Source organism: Parasteatoda tepidariorum, chromosome 5, assembly GCF_982258835.1.
Source record: "Parasteatoda tepidariorum strain Cologne lab strain chromosome 5, Ptep-v5.0, whole genome shotgun sequence".
NCBI classification, from domain to species: Eukaryota; Metazoa; Arthropoda; class Arachnida; order Araneae; family Theridiidae; genus Parasteatoda; species Parasteatoda tepidariorum.
Window position 1 is genome coordinate 34,840,615 of NC_141759.1, and position 17,939 is coordinate 34,858,553.

The window sequence follows — 17,939 nt, forward strand, 5'->3', positions numbered from 1 at the left end:
TAAGTATCATATAAAATGAAACGTTTCCGCACCCATCTACTGGCTACTCGATTAAAAAATAGGCGTAACCATCATTCTTTAACGAATTTTACTACATAATTTAGTACCATTTCATTAAAACTATTCCAGAAAGCGGGGCAGTTGGTATCTCTGTATATCTACTGCCGTCTTTTTTTTCTTCTTTTTTTCGAGATGAGAATAATCGAATAAAATATTTGAGATCGATAAAATGAAATTTATATTCATGGGAACGATTATATCATTTATGGGAACGGTTTCATTTTATTTCATCATCAAATCTTCCTCTTCTTTAGTTGTGCTAGCTGGACACCTGGGCCGCGAAGCGACTCCTATCCCATCCATCGTGAGTAATTCAGCATTGTGTGAAAAAAAGAGAAAATCAATAAATCCGCACTAACCAATACTACGAAATCATGTTCAAAACTGAAAGGTATATACTTACACAATTGAAGGGCTTAGTGGAAGAACCACGTAAGAGACATTTTTAGGGGAATAAACGAATCAGAGACAATAACATTATATGGTTGCATCAGTATCAGTATGGTTTATGCAATAGAATTGTTTTTGATTTCACTTTAATCTTAACGTAATTAATTCACATTAATATTTAGTATACTTGCATGACTTTTATTTCAAATTAAGCAGTGGTAAATTAAATAAGGCAAATAATTATAAGTCCTGACTTCCAATCAATTGGTAATAAAGTAGTTTGGATACCACTTTTTTTTCGTACCCTGAATATACCCTCTCAGAAAATACCACTTAACTGGTTCTTCCACTAAGTTATTCAATTAATACAGCAAAATTTTTTATTTATTATTATTTGTTGTTCTTTCAGGTGACTTTGCGTTATTAAATTAAACAAATATCTTCTTTTTTTGTAGTTAATCCCAACAGAATAGAGATCAGTTGTATTTAGCATCACTTGGCATGACGCTATTGCTGGCGGCCAACTCATTATAGTCAAAATTTTCCACTATCAAGAAATTTTTTTCCGACATGTATCTCGTTCAAGGGGCCGTAAAACAGTTTATTTCAGTATCGGTATTTAAGCTGCTTAGTATATGTGCTGTTTTAATAATCACCAAATACATCAATATAATACTTTATACCTATATTAGTGATTTTGATACTTATTACATTACCCTTCAACATTTGAGTTTTGTGCTAAATACATTTCAGTTACAACAAACTAAATCCGGAATTTTAAAACCCAAAAGAATCCTTACAAGACCTTGACACAGACTTTGAAGTATTTCTCTATCACATATTTAATTTACTGTTTCAAATATAAGTAGTGGTGGAGGAAAAAAGTTCTTTTTATTCTAACTCATTAAATTAGAATAAAAAGATTAGAATAAAGATTGGAATAAAAATTATTCTAATTCATTAATGCACTATCTTTGCTATCAATGGAAAAAATATTTTCGGAAAATACAGCAAACCTGTTTTAGAATTCTTATAAAAACTGCACCAATTACCATAATACCAGTAGTAAATATTTCCAAAATTAGTTGTCATCTGCGTATGGCGATTTTCTACGGTTTTCCTTAACGGATTTTCCATTAACCTTTTTTTCCGTTAACCTTTTCTCCATTAAATTTGCTTTTCAGCTCATAGCTTATTTCTTTCATTTCAATTAATACATATTATCAACATTAATTAAACATCATGGTCGTCAATAATAGGATGCCATTTTTTATGGTTCCTCTAGATGAATAATACCTTTACGCCATTAATTTTGCTTTTTAGTACATAGCGTATTTCAGTTATTTCAATTTTCATATATTACATCAACTAAGCATCATTGATGTGTATAATAATAATGATAATAATAGTATAGCAATTTTTCACGTTTCTCCTAAACAAATTAGTACCACTTTTTTATTATTAATTTTATGTTTAAATACATAACTAAACTTTTTTATTTCAATTAACCACCAAACAGTTACTCCGAATAATAGACTATACTGGCAGAGCAATCATAAATAAAGAAACAATAGCCTTCCTGATGATCGACATATCCAAAGCATTTGATAAAGTATGGCACACTGGTACAATATATAAACTCATACAGCTGAATTTTCCACCCGGCAAAATCAAGCTTCTATCCTGCTATCTTTCTAATAGAACATTTCAAATCACCATCTAAAACAAAAAATCCACAAAGAGAAACATCACAGCCGGAGTACCACAGGGCAGCATTCTGGGACCGATATTATACATATTATACACTTATGATTTTCCTATAAACAAAGCCGATTATAACAGCATAACAGCCTATTACGCAGACGATACCGGTATTATTATTAAATCCAGAAACCCAAATCATGCTCTTCAAAAACTACAAGACCATATAGACGAAATAGAAGACTGGTGCCTAAAATGGAAAACTGCAGTAAATGCTGGAAAATCACAAATATTAATTATACAAAAAAGAAGAATTAAAATACTTCCACAACTTCAACCAAAAATGTTCAACATACCAATACCAATAGTTAAAAAAGCAAATTATCTTGGCCTTATAATCAATAGCAAACTCACCTGGAATGATCACATCAAAAGCACAATAGATAAAGCAAATGCAGCAATAATAGCCATACAACCATTAATATATAATCAGAATATGTCACTTAAACTGAAGAAGCTACTATATACAGCAATGATCCGCCCAATACTTACCTATGCCTCACCTGCCTGGACAACGATACCTCAACATCTACTGAAGAAATTAAACCAATGCCAAAACAAGATCCTTAGAAAAATAACCTGTGCAAGATGGTTCATCCGGAATACCAATATACATGCAGACCTCAAAATACCAACTCTATCACAGCATATATACAAGCTAAACGCAGATTTTTTCGATAAAGCCATAGAATGTAAAACAGCAAATTTTAATGAAATCTTTAAATTTGAAAATTATATCAAAGATAAAAACTACAGACCAATAGCTGCACATTTCACCTTCGACGCCTCATATCATAACTATCAAAACAAATAATTTCATCAACCTTTCTGAAAATAACGTTTACTCATGCTGATACAATTCTGAACAACTCCAAAATCAAACAAACACAGTTTAGAGCAAGCTGCTCAATTTATTTTTGATTCCTTTTTAGTTATTCAAGCAAAGAGCTTGAAACATTCATAAAAGCAACTCCATTGCCTGCTTACCTCATTGCTCAACCAAAACTGTTCAAAAATTCCAGATGAATGGGATAGGGGACGCTTCGCGGCCCAGGTGCTCAATAAAATCTAAACACTAGGACTAGGACTTATTTCAATTAACATTGATTTATAATTTGAATCAGTTGATTAATTATGTGGAATTGATATTCAATTTCCGCTGAATTATGAACTTTTATAGAAACACGTTTTAGACAAATTACTATAAACAAAGTAAACACGTGGCATCAAATAACTTGAGGAATACTAATTCGGTGACTTAGTCCATGCGCGATCACGTTCGTATTATTCATTTAATTTATCTGACATAGCGAATAAAAATAATTAAATATTAAAGTATACGTGCATTAAACTCTTTTTTTTCTGATCAAATTGAACTATAATCTAGTAAATAATCACTAGTGTTATACTCAAAATATTTGAAAATATGCACTCGCCTATAGTTAAATTTAAAACAATGGCTAATGCTTAACCAATCAGAAAATTCCATCTCGTTTTTCACTCATTCTGCTCGAACGGTTAGTCGCAGAATTTTGAATGTTGACAGAGACCTTTTTCGTCCTTCGAACTATCTGCATACAAAAAAACATAATAGACGAGCGTATAATTTATTTTCCATGAAATGTTTACGTTATTTAAATTATTACTATCTGGATTAGAATATAAAAGTTAAAATTGGTCCAAAGTATAACATTTTCCTCTAACTATTCTCTCTTCAATACTTAAAAATTTTTTTGTTTTATGATTTGAAAAATTTCTATTATAGTAAATCTTTGTGATTTTTTGGCAAATTATACCATTTTCTTTTTTAATTTCAATGGAACAAAGAAGAGTGAGCTTATAAAATAAAAATCTGAAGAAGAAAATAAATTTTCCTATTTCTTTTTGAAGTAAAGGATTTTTAGTCAATATTCAAAGTGAGGAATGAGAAATTGTTTTTCAAAGAAAGCAGTTAAAAATGACTACAACTTCTGAACAAATTAGAATTTTAAAGAAAAAACGACAACGTAAAATTAAGTTGAGAAATAAGAATGGTATCTTCAGCACATCAAATTTAAACTGTTTTGTTACATTTTTCTGGGATATATATTTCAAGTTTTAAAAATGAAATAGTAAATAAATTCACAATAGAGAGAGAAATATTCAAATAAAGCCTAACTGCTAAACTTAATTTCAGAGCTGTGCATTAGATCTCCTAAATAAGTATGAAGTATAAGCATGAACGTAAATAAGCAAACTTTACCCATTCCTAAATAATTCATAGCATCGTTCAATTTTCAATCAGTATAATTCAATCCTAAATTAGTATACACTTCAAAATAAGCGAAATACAAAGTCCTTATCATCAAGAATAATTTGAACTTCTGCATAAACGTAAATCTGTATGATACACATGGCTAGCGAAATTACCAACGTAGATATATACATCGTGGATGTTTATCTGAAGTTAAATTGTCTTTGGAATAATTCAATTCTAAGTAAGCTTATTGCAAGTTCTGAATAAATGTATGGTTCACAAAGTATGCATAATCCAAACTACTAAATAAGAATAATCCAAATCACAGAATAAACGTAAATAAGCAAAATTCATCTTGCAAGAGTAATTAAAGTGGTATATTGTATATTTATCTGAGGCTCCATCGTAACAAATCGATTAATATTGCTTTTGAATTACATGAACTGAGCAAATTATATGCTTTAGTAAGATTCTGCTAAATTTTTACTATTAAGAAGGAATTTTTAACAAATCAAGAATATTAACGATGCTGCTTGATCGTTAAATTATGATTCTGTTGCGTTACGCATTCTAAATAATCAAAATTCATAGAATAATTCCATTATAAGCATATAATCCATAACTAAGCCTAATTCTATCCTAAATAAGCTTATACTAAAATATAAGCGTTATCCAAACTCTTAATAAAAAGTAATCACAACACCTAAATAAGCATAAATATGCATAATCAAAACAACCAAAGAAATTGCAGAGGTATGCGATGTAAATGTTCATCTGCAGATCCATCAAAATTCATTATATAATCTTTACCTTACTCGATAACAAACTGCATGATTCAATTCTAAGGAAAAAAAAAACGCCGAAATTCTCACTTAAACGTTTTACTTTGAATTAAATTCAAGAAAAACCTCTTTAAAATGCATAATGTATAAAAACTGCTCAACAAATTCTACGCTTTAGTAGGATTCTATTAATTTGCCTGTTAAAAAAGTTTTCTTAACGAATCGAGACCATCAGACATGTTGTTATAATACGTACAAGTACAGGTGCGAGGTGCACATTTTAGAAATCACAATTTATTGAATAGTTCCATAATAAGCAAATAATGCATAACTAAGCCTAATTCTATCCTAATTAAGGTTAATCTCCAAACTTCTGAATTAAAATAATCCAATCTAAATTACCTATATTATTCATTAATTTTTCTGTCAAAAAATACATATATTTATCTGAAGCTTCAACGAAGTTTATTAAGTAATCTTTAATTACATTATAACAAAACTACATTATTCCATACTAAAGAAAAAAAATCCGGATCATGATTTTTAATGCAGAAGCATCCACAGAAACATTTTATTTTTAAACAAATTCATAAAAATTACCTTTAAAATCCATAAACTATAAAAACTGTTTTAACAAGTTTTATGCTTAAAACTGTTTTTCAAACTTTCAGGGTTATCATTGCGTTCTCAACAAATAGAGACCAATAGCGATGTTGTTATATTATGCACACGTTGAGCTGCTCATTTTAAATAAACACAATCCTTTTAATTATTTCATAAAAAAGCATATAATCCATAACTAAGCCTAACTCAATCCTAAATAAGACAATGTGCTACATTCCAAAATAAACATTGTCCCATCTCTAAATAAAACTTATCCAATCAGCGTAAATAATTATTATTCATACTGCCGAAGAAATGACAGAAATCGGCAATGTTGATATTTATCTAAAGCGAAGCTCCATCATAATTTATTAAGTACACCACAACAGAGCTACAAGGTTCCATTCTAAGGACAAAAATAAGCCGAAATAGGATTTTTAACGCAGAAATATCCATAGAAAGATTTTACTTTCAAACAAATCCATGAAATTACTTTAAAAGAAAAATTAGAAAAACTGCATGTACAAGCTTTATACTTTAATAGGATTTTGCTAATTTTCATGGTTAAGATAGAGTTCTCAACGAATTAAGGCCTTAAGCAATGTTGTTATATTATGCACATGTTGAGCTGCATATTTGAAATAATCACAATACATTTAATTTTTCCATTAAAAGTATATAATCCATAACTAAGCCTAACTCAATCCTAAGTAAGGCAATCCGTTCCAAAATAAGCATTGTTCAATATCCAACATAAAAATAATCCAAACTTCTAAATTAGCGTAATAAGTATAATCCATACTACCAAAGAAATCATAGAAATAGGCAATGTCGATGTTTATCTGAAGCGAAGCTTCATCCAAATTTGTTAAGTACACCACAACAAAGCAACGAGGTTTCATTCTAAGGACAACAAATAAACCAGAAAAGGATTTTTAACGCAGAAGCATCCATAGAAACAATTTACTTTTAAACAAATCCATGGAATTACCTTAAAAATGCATTAACTATAAAAACTGTTTCGACAAACTAAACGCTTTGGAAGGATTTTGTTAATATTTAGTGATAAGAATTTGTTCTTAACAATCCGAGCTCATTGCTAGATTACGCACACTTTGCAGAGCATATTCCAAATCGAAAGAATGTTCAAAAGTTTCAAGAAGTTGAAAGGCAAAGAAGATTTCCAAAAATGAAATATATCTTTGAAAATTGTGTCTCAAACCAAACCAAGAGAATTTTGAAACTGTTAGGACAGCAGCCTGAGGAATTTCTGTAGCGCTAACGCCCGGCTTCCCTGTTTTGGAATGCCTTTCATTTTTTGTTTTTGATTTGTTTCTTACGGTAAACATGTCCTAGCTCGATTCCTACCTCAAGCCCCGGGGCTTAAATGCCAGATGAAAAAATAAGTAAAATCTGAGGGTTGCTCTGATTGGATCGCACTCAGGACGTAAGGACCCACCCCATCTCGAAAAAAAGCAAAAATTGACGGGGGCTTCGAGGTTTTAATTCAATTCGGGGGCGAGGACCGTCTGTGCTTATTGGACGGCAGGGGCGCCACCAAGGGCGGAGAATTGCGCTGTGAGAGGGGCGCACATTGTAACCGGGCGGCCGACTCGCAGACGAGAGAGGGGAGTTGAGAGATCGGAGGTTTCTCCAGGAAGTCCGTCATCTGTAGTGGAAAGTTTTTCCACATTCGACGAATCGTCTGCATTCTTATAAAGGTATGATATTTTTAAAAAAAATATTTGATTTTATTTGTTTTGAACATAAAAATACTGATTTATGTTTCTTGGTATGTTGTGAAATTTTAAAAAATATTTTGATACTATAATTTTTTTACCAATAATTACTGAAATTTTTTCAAAAAAATCTTGATTATAAGTTTAAAACAAATTATTTTATTGTTTTTATTTTATACGGCACAGTTAAAAATTTTATTCCACGCTCTTAATTTATGTTTGTATGCAATCTGTATAAAAACCAATAACCATAAATATCTCTTAAAGAAACTTTTTTTAAAAATAATATTGAAAAATTAATATTACATTATGCTAATGTTCAATTATGATTATTTAAATTCTAAAAAAAACCATTAAGATTTATTATCAGTTGAATTTTTTTAACGAACATATTCCGTAAAGATAATTATATTTCTTCAATATCCGTTCATAAATCCTAGAATAAAATAAAATGTGCATAAAGTTTTTTAATTCAGATTAATATAGCAAAAAAATTTCATATGTTCATATTTTATGATCATCATAACAACGAATACAGATCACCAATCACGACACGATTAAATCAAGATTAAAATATTATTTATGAAATACATTTTTAAAATTATGATTTTTCGAACAATGATGAGGATAAAATAATTTTTAAAAATTATTATTATTTCTAAAATAATTATATAAATAGATTGTACTTTATTGTTATAGAAATAATTTTTATTTTTAAAATAATTTTCAATCTTACCTCTTTAAACGCGAAGTTAAATAAATAAATAGAGTAAACGGGTTCAAAAATTTTAATTATTAATGCTACTTTAAAGCAGATATTTTTATGAAACTGAGTTACAGCTTTTTAAAGCAGATCTTTTTTTTATAATGTTAGAAATATAATAAGGTATTTTTAAAGCAGTCATAGTCTTAACGTAATTATAGTTTTAATTACATTCTAATAAAGTATGAATAATAAAATTTACTCATTTTTTATTTTAATTCTGTGCTTCTGTTAAAAATTGGCTTTTGGGGAATCCTGAAATACTAATTAGATGTTATAAATTGACTAGAAAAAAAAACGAAACGGAATTTAATCTGATGAATCAACTGTGGGGAAGATGGAAAGATAAATAAGAAAATTAGCTTTAATACCTGATGAAACTTCAATGTGTTTCTAATAATCATTTCTCAAACCTCCCTGATTCCTCCGGCAATTAAGGAGGTTTTGATGCTTTTATACTTTCCTTCCTCGCTAGTGATAAGAGACATTTCAATTATTATTTTTTTTCCTCATTTAAGTATTTACTAGAAACCTAAGTATACTTTTATTTAAATTTTGATGAATATTTTAAAACTATGCATTGGGGGAAATACCTGCATATTTCATATTTGTAAGTAGTTTTTATTAAACATAACGATTTCTATTAAGTGCTAACTAATATTGAGCTTTCCTAAAAGTCATAAAATTCATATTTGATTCTTAATAATGAATAAAGGAAAAAGTCACTTACTTGTAAATATTTATACAACTAAAGAGGACATTGCAAATAATTATTTCAAGCGAAATCACACTAAACTAAAATTTAAGCTTAGCATCGAATTGATTATATATAATGAACTGAACAAAATCCTACAGGTTGTTTGAATTACCAATGGAAGTTGCAAATGTTTTTGGGAATCAGCTTTTTACATATCGTCCTGAGTTGTTCGCGATGTTAGATAAACTAAAACAATGCTTGAAACTGCTTTATATTTTTTAATATGTTTTTATATGTCGGAAACAGCCTGAAATTGTTTTTTATTAAAAAATGATATAACTTCGATCTAAATTTAAGTAAGATGGTTAAGTAACATCAAAATCATGCAGAAAATTTAAATTTTTTTAATGTTTGGTATCATTATTCCTATACCATTTGTAAACTCATAAATATAAAAGTTGATAAAATAAAAGATGTGTTTCCTTCGAATATTCAAATTCATAAAGCTATTCTTCAAAAAAAAAAAGTATATAGGTTATAGAACAGTGGTTACCAACTGGCGGGCCTCGGGCCCAATCCGTCCCGCGAACTAAACTATATTAGTTATCGTTTTTCTGCGGACAATTTTCGCAAAACATTTATATGTATATATCTTTCGCTTAAAAAACCTATTTTCTACGTTTCTGTGAAATTTAACATACCAACGGTGCAAAAAAATTTATTTCTCAGGTTTTGCATCCAAGAAAATATTTATTCAAATACAAAAATAATCGTGTATGTTTCTCTTTTTTATTGAGTTTTTTTTTTGTATTTTGCGAATATAATTTAGCAAGTGCGTATCAGAATTTTCTCGAAGAAATTCTCCCATTTAGCTTTTTGAAACTCATTCTGGACGAAATTATTTACATTTGTAAAATTTCAAAACGTATAAAAATCATGAATCAGTGAATATCATGTTTTATTTAAATTCCTTGAATTGAATATCGCCTGAGCGGAAAAGAAAAAAAAAATTAATTTCAGATGCTCGAGCATTATTTGTAATGCTTGTTATTTTGCTCTTTAATATTAAAAAAACTTTGATAAAAATCTGACAGTAATATTTAATGTTCTTTCAAAAATAAAAGAGCCCTATATAAAATTTTGATAAAGTTGCTGCCCGCCACTTGACTGGTGTTTTTAATTATGGCCCCCGGCCACATGTAAGTTAGAAACCCCTGTTATAGAATAAAGAATCTAGACAGGTTGGTTTCCGTAACGATAGTTTATAAAATATTATTTTGTTGATATTTTTCAGACATTTGCATTCTTCTTTTGTGTATTTAATTGCTTCTTTATTATGAATATTTTTTCAAATCTTTTAAAAATTCTTCCTGTAGAGTTTTTTTCGTGCAAAAGTTAAGAACTGCGAAACCAAAACAGACAACTAAAATGAAAGGTAAAGCATTCCCGCAACAGCCTATTTTGGTCCAATTTTGGTTTCAGGTTACGGCTCGACAATTGCGTGATCTTTAGCATGATTCCGGCAATGTGGTCAGCACTGGGAAAAGGCACAGACTGCCTTTACTTCCCAGACAGACTGATACGCATTCATCTGCAAACTTCAAGCCGTCACTGGGGATCGAACTCCAGTTCGAATGACCGAATGATAGTTCGTTGCTATAACCACCGAGAGCCATCGGTTTACGAAACGAAAATAAGTTTTTAAAATTTTATTTATAACTTATTGCTTCACGATAAACATTTTTTAAAACTTTAAATTTAAAAAAAAATGGCCAGGTATGAATGTTTTGTTTTGTCTATTGGTTAAAGAAAATGCAAAATAGTTTTGAAAAATTTTTTTTTGGGGGGGGGGGATTTCAATTTTTTTTAATATTTTCAAAATATATAAACAATGTTGAAAAATCTTTAGAAAGGGAGAAAAAGAGATTTTAAATTACAATATGAAAGCAGGAGGGTTTGAGCAATTAATATCTTCGGGGGTTTTCGATTACATGATCTAATCTTTTACTAGTGGTTTATGTAGTCGGGCAGATTGAAATGAATCGTAGCGTTTTGACGAGTAAAAATGGACAGCTAATTAATTTTTTTAAAGGAAACGAAATATTTAAATTTCAGCTTTAACTTATTTTAAACCATTATAATCGCTAGTTTTAGAACCAAGAAAAAAAAACTTAAGTTATTAACATGCCCCGGGAGTTGAAATATTGAGTTTTTAGTTAAAAGTATTTAATAACAAATCAAATTGGAAATAACAGTGGACATGTTTCAAGCGATTCCCATTTTCGCGACTTCTTTTTTCTTTTTTTTGCTACTGCGAATTTTCTATCTTTCCTTTTAACCTTTATTTTTACATTTTCCGTCGGCAACTTAACGTTTCATATTTCACATCACTTTTCTTCTCATTCACGCCTGGAAAGTCTTGAAAATGGGCGCCTGTTTTAGAGCGCTTGAAACATGCTGAGTGTTATTTTCAATTTGTATGTTTTTCAAAAAAATGAAGTTTTGAATCAAGTAATATATTACCGCTTCAGTTTCTTGGGATCAGTTATTTAATTATTATCTTTATTCTATTTATCTTACATTGCATGCAGTAATAATTTCAGTTGAATTAGTACAATATGCAATTCATGGCACAGCATTGAGTTTACGGCATAAACATAAAAATAACAGTTTTGAAACAGTAGACATAAAAAATCTAAGTTTGTGTTAATTTGGGAGAATATTCAGTGAGTTTTTCTTTTTAATGCAATAAAAAGCAGTACTGAATAGCTATTTTTAGTTTATGGGTCACGATGAACCCTATTTAACATACGCAAATTCTTCATATTTTCGTACAACATGCCCATACTGTTGCCAAATTAAAATGGCTAAATAAATAGCAGGAAATGTTGACTGGTAAAGAAAAAAGACCTACGTGCCTCCCATCTTTAACAACACCAGAATCGTCAGTTCTTAAAAAATACACGCAATATTCGTTGAGGCGATAGCACGAAGAGTGTCTGTTTAATCAAACAAACTTGGAGTAAAGCAGTGCATTTTAGTAGTTTTTAAAAAAACTTTTTTAAACAATATTTTGCTTTAAATATTTTTATAATCTCATTTACCGGAGTTAATGTAATAATAAGTTTTCTGACGTTAAGGGGAGATGGATTCTTTCGTGCGAAAATTTAGCTATGTATTATTTAAGCTAATATGAATTGTTTATTAAATTTAATAAATTGTTTTGAAATTAAAGAAATTTCTATTTACAAAGTATACACAGTTGTGCAAAAATGCGTAACAATGAAAAAATATTAAAATTAACCTCAGTATCTCAAATGTCAATTGTATAAAAATATCTAACAATGAAAAAATACAAAAATTAACCTCCGCTTCTTTAAATAACAATTGTATAAAAATATCTAACAATGAAAAAATACAAAAATTAACCCCCACTCCTCAAATGACTATTGCATGAAAATATTTAACAATGAAAAAATACAAAAAAAAAACCTCCGCTTCTTTAAATAACAATTGTATAAAAATATCTAACAATGAAAAAATACAAAAATTAACCTCCGCTCCTCAAATGACTATTGCATGAAAATATTTAACAATGAAAAAATAAAAAAATTAATTTTCGTATTATCGAATGTCAATTATATAAAAATGTGTAACAATGAAAAAATGGAGAAATTAACCCGTGCATCTCAAATACCTGTTGTATAAAATTATGTAACAATGAAAAATACAAAATTTAAACTTCACAACGCTAATATCAAAAGAAAATTCTCATATTTGAATACTGATGCTTCAAGAAGTATAAATTGCCATAAGAAACAGCTTTTTATAAACTCGATCAGTGTTTTGAGGAGAAAAAAAAACTTTTGATGTATTTTCCCCTCCTTCTTTCGATGCATTCAAATCATATCAAAATATTTTATAATAATTATTTAAACAAGCCAATTCTTAGAAATTTTTCGAACCAAGTGTATATCAAACATATAAAAAATTAATAAAATATTGAGACCGAGGGAGAAAAATAAAAGAGGAAATATAAAAGCAGAAAATGAAAAAAATAAATTGATAACAGTAAAAATCTAACTTTTTTGCATTTTAACTCAAAATTGTTAATATAATAATGTCTTTAAAAACCATTTTATTAAAAATGTCAATTCCAAATTGCTAACTAGTCCTAGTGTTTAGATTTTACTGGGCACCTGGGCCGCGAAGCGGCCCCTATCCCATTCATCTGGAATTTTAGAACAGTTTTGGTTGAGCAATGAGGTAAGCAGGCAATGGAGTTGCTTTTATGAATGTTTCAAGCTCTTTGCTTGAATAACTAAAAAGGAATCAAAAATAAATTGAGCAGCTTGCTCTAAACTGTGTTTGTTTGATTTTGGAGTTGTTCAGAATTGTATCAGCATGAGTAAACGTTATTTTCAGAAAGGTTGATGAAACCAAATTGCTAACATGAATTGTCTTTAAACTTTAGACTATTTTGTTTCGAAAATGTATTGATTTTTAAGGTTAGAGTGTTTTATTAAAATGCATTTCAACCAATGATTCATGCTGAAGATACTCAAAATTTGAGTACATTTCAATTGAGTATTTTTTTTCTTCATTAAAGCAAAATTAATTTCCTTGAGCTTTGCAAATGATTTTGTCTGTAATTTCTGAAATTGGTTTCATTTTATTTTCTTCACTGAGACATGAAATTTTATAACAATCTAACCGAATTCAATGTCTTTACTGTTTCATACTAAGCTCCCAAAGTCGTATAAAACATTATTGATTTTGTTCTTTGCTATTTTATTCAGACGGCAATGGAAACTGATAAACCGAATCCGTTACTCTTTTCCCTCTTCCATATCTTTTTGTTATTATTTCAAACAATCTGAACCAAATTAAAAATTGGGTGAGTATAATTTCAAAGTACGTAAGTTAGTTCTTTTTAAACAAATATCATTGGTTCCAACATATATCATGTTTTCGATTAAACGGGATATTCGATAAGGCGAGGGAGTTTTATCCACTATACAAAACTTATTACGTGTCTCAAAACGGAGAAATTAATCAGTTGAGTAGCTCAAAATAAGTAATTAATATTATTATTACAAAGTAAATAGTGTAACTCGTAATTTTATATATGAACTGTACAAACCCGAAACAACGAAAAAATACAAATGAAGATATAACGACGAATAAATACGAATATCTTCGATTCCAATGTATAATATGAATTCAATTAAACTTGATATTCGATAATGCGTAATTATTACCTGTAATTTTTTATGCAAACTATACAAAATGCAAAATAAGTTCCCGACGAATAAAGATAAGACTAAATATAAGTACGAATAAAGACCAATAAACGAATATTCTCGTTCCAATGTATATTAAGTGTTCATAAAGATACGACGACGAATCAAGATGATTAAACAATTCTCAATTAACAATACTCGGTTCTAATGTATATTATGTATTCAATTGAACCTGGTATTCGATAATACGGAGTGTTACATGATATTTTTCATATCTACTTTTCCAAATACGAAATAAAGTGCACGACAAATAAAGACAAAGAAACGAATATCCTCGTCTCCAATGTATATTATTTCTTCAATTAAATTGAGTATTCGATAGTGTGGAGGAATTTTATTTACTGTACCAAACTGATTACGTCCTAAAAATGGTATAATTAATCAGTAGAATAGAGTAGCTCAAAATAAGTAATTAGTATCATTGGTATAAAGTAATTAGTGTTACTTGTAATTTTCCCTACAAATTATACAAAATACAAAATAAAGTAGTTATTTAATGTAAATGCACTAGTATATTGGAAATTGTAAAAAACAATGCATGCAAAGCATCTTGATATTAACTGGAATTACGAATTCATTTTTAGTTACTCTTCATTACATCATTCTTTGGAATAAAATAGTACATTGCTTTTTTTTACTGTTTCGAATATTTTTAGAGGTTTTTTACCATATCGTCTTTATTATATAATTTGCGGAAAACATTTTATGAAGCTGGGCTTACTAACATAGTCAGACAATTCGTTTATATATTACCCAATAAATTGGATTTGGCAGTGTCGCCAAAATATGATTTAAAAAATTTCTTAGCGTTTGTTTACTTAATTTTTATTTTCTTACGTTCATCAATTTATTTAGTATTCATTCGTTCACTTTCAATTTTAGATATAAATTTGATTGTTTCACCAAATTTATCTTTGTCAAATTATTATTTAGAATTACTATTTAAGATTAAGTATTAATTTTTCGAGTTGTTTATGAAACTCTTTTAGAGTTATTATTTTAAGTTAAATATTAGTTTTTAGTGTTGTTAATGAAAACTCTTTTAGAATTATTATTTTAGATTACGTATTGATTTTTCGAGTTGTTAATGAAATTTTTTTAGAATTATTATTTTAGATTCAATATTAGTTTTTAGTGTTGTTAATGAAAACTCTTTTGGAATTATTATTTTATATTAAGTATTAATTTTTTCGTGTTGTTAATGAAACTCTTTTTGAATTATTATTTTAGATTAAATATTAGTTTTTAGTGTTGTTAATGAAACTCCGTTTAGAATTATTATTTTAGATTAAATATTAGTTTTTAGTGTTGTTAAGGAAAACTATTTTTGAATTATTATTTTAGATTAAGTATTGATTTTTCGAGTTGTTAATGAAAAATCTTTTAGAATTTTTATTTACGTATTGATTTTCCGAGTTGTTAATGAAATTTTTTTAGAATTATTATTTTAGATGAAATATTAGTTTTTAGTGTTGTTAATGAAAACTCTTTTAGAATTATTATTTTAGATTAAGTATTAATTTTTTCGTGTTGTTAATGAAACTCTTTTTGAATTATTATTTTAGATTAAATATTAGTTTTTAATGTTGTTAATGAAAACTCTCTTAGAATTATTATTTGAGATTAAGTATTAATTTCCTCTTAGAATTATTATTTGAGATCAAGTATTAATTTCGTGTTGTTAATGAAACTCTTTTAGAATTATTATTTCGTTTTAAATATTAGTTTTTATTGTTGTTAATGAAGCAATTTTTAAAATTATTGATTTTTGGTCATTTTTTTGATACCAGGAGTTTTGACCAAATATCGCAATTCAAAATCACGTTTGACAGGAAGTAACTGATTTATGAAGGCTGTCAACGATTTTTTCAGGAAAAAAAGGAGGCAGAATGAAAAAGTATAAAAAAAAATATTTCATCATGATACTAAAAAAAAAAAAAAAAAAAAAAAAAAAAAAAAAAAAAAAAAAAAAAAAAATCAATTTTGAAATTGTATATATTTTTTTAAAAAAGTCTTAAAATTCAGTTTTGTTTTCATTTTTATAGGTAGCCCTTAATATGCTTACAAATAAAATTTATAGTACTTATAAATAAATTTTTCTTCTTAAAAATAAAATTCACGTAAATATTAGCAGGTAAGTGTAAGAGATTTTAGAAAATTTTATTAAGTTCCAGTTGTTTTCTCAGCATACAAATAATTTTTTTTAATTTAAAATGAAAATTCAACTCAGAAATAGTAGTTTAGTTGCACGAAAATAGCAGTAAATGTGAAAAATAAAAATAAATAGCGCCGAATATCGAGCATCAAATCGGCAGTACATACAACCAAAAGAGATGATATCAAAAGACTGAAAATATATACCATTAAATGTGCATGAAGTGTTGTGTATAGATCCAGTCGCTTAGTGATGCCATTAAAATACTTATATATTGATCCCCATCTTTTTTTCTCAAACGATAATCTTTAGAATATTTGAAATGGATTATTACTTTTCATTTAATGTTGAGAGCCGAGTATTTAAATATTTATGAAAGGGAAAAAAGGGATTTGCATATTTAGGGAGCTCGTGTTCTTTATGTAAGGTAAGGAACAAAAGATTTCGACTTGAATGCATCAGCCGAAATAGCTATTCAAACATAAATGGGGGAAGTGTTATCTAAAACTGTAACTGTAATGGGAAAACATACCTCGTTGCGTAAATTTTTCATAGAAAAATTTATGTATTTTGTTTATCTCGGTAAAATGGTCTATTCGATCAGTGTGTGCCATTTTTTTTAACTTTTAATAAATTCGAAGATTTTATTCATTTTAAACGTTTTCTAAATTTGATTTTAAAACAGTATAGCGTTTAACCTTATCAAGTCTTACTTTTTTCACTTTTCTGGAAAGAAACAGTTGTATTTTCCTTACATTTAAATTTAGTACAAAAATTTTTTACCCATAAGGCAACTACTTCGAATTAAAAAAAAATAGATTCCGCTTTAGTTTATTTTTGTAGTTTGTTTGATAGAATATATTTCTCTTCTTAAATAGACTGTAATTATGAATTTCGAAGTAATTGAAGTGAATGCATACCCGCATGCCCTTAAACCGCTAATTTTATACTTTCTCTAATTGCATCATTTTAGAATAATGGCTTCTTATTTTAGGAAAGGAAAAAACAAGTTGGTAACACATGCTAATAATTGTTTGTATCTATTTTGTAAAAACACGATAGTTCTATCTTCCATAACATATGACTAATATGAATATTAATATTTGTATCTGAAGTCAAAACACAGTTCTTTTTGAAGTTAAAACGGTAGGAAGCAGGAAGTAACATCCACTGGTATTAACCAGTTTGTAATATCACTTTTTTTCCCCATTTGCGTTTTTCATATACAGAACATTTTTTGTGATTGGACATTAGTGAGTTAAGGCAGAAAAACAATTTGAAAATATGGTCAAAAAATTAGGAGGCATAAAACCATTTCAACATATTTGCATTAATAACTTAAAGCACTAAACATAGATACAAAATCACAAGAGTTTATGAATTTGAAAAAGAAAGCGAACAATAGTAAATTTGCGAATTTTCTGAAATAAAATTGTTTCCAGTTATTTTA

The 17,939-nt window shown here is 28.2% G+C and overlaps 1 protein-coding gene across 5 annotated transcripts in view; it reads left to right on the plus strand.

Annotated features, from left to right (window-relative positions):
* The first annotated feature begins 7,341 nt into the window (after positions 1-7,341).
* The window catches only part of VAChT (Vesicular acetylcholine transporter), a 298,477-nt gene continuing 287,879 nt past the window's right edge, over positions 7,342-17,939 (plus strand). For 2 of the 5 annotated variants that reach the window (XM_071184880.2, XM_071184878.2), the window contains exon 1: positions 7,448-7,553. The gene's annotated coding sequence lies outside the window, so the exon portion shown is untranslated. Of the gene's footprint in view, positions 7,554-17,939 lie in introns of all 5 variants that reach the window. The other 3 variants (XM_071184879.2, XM_071184877.2, XM_071184881.2) reach the window with 3 other exon arrangements.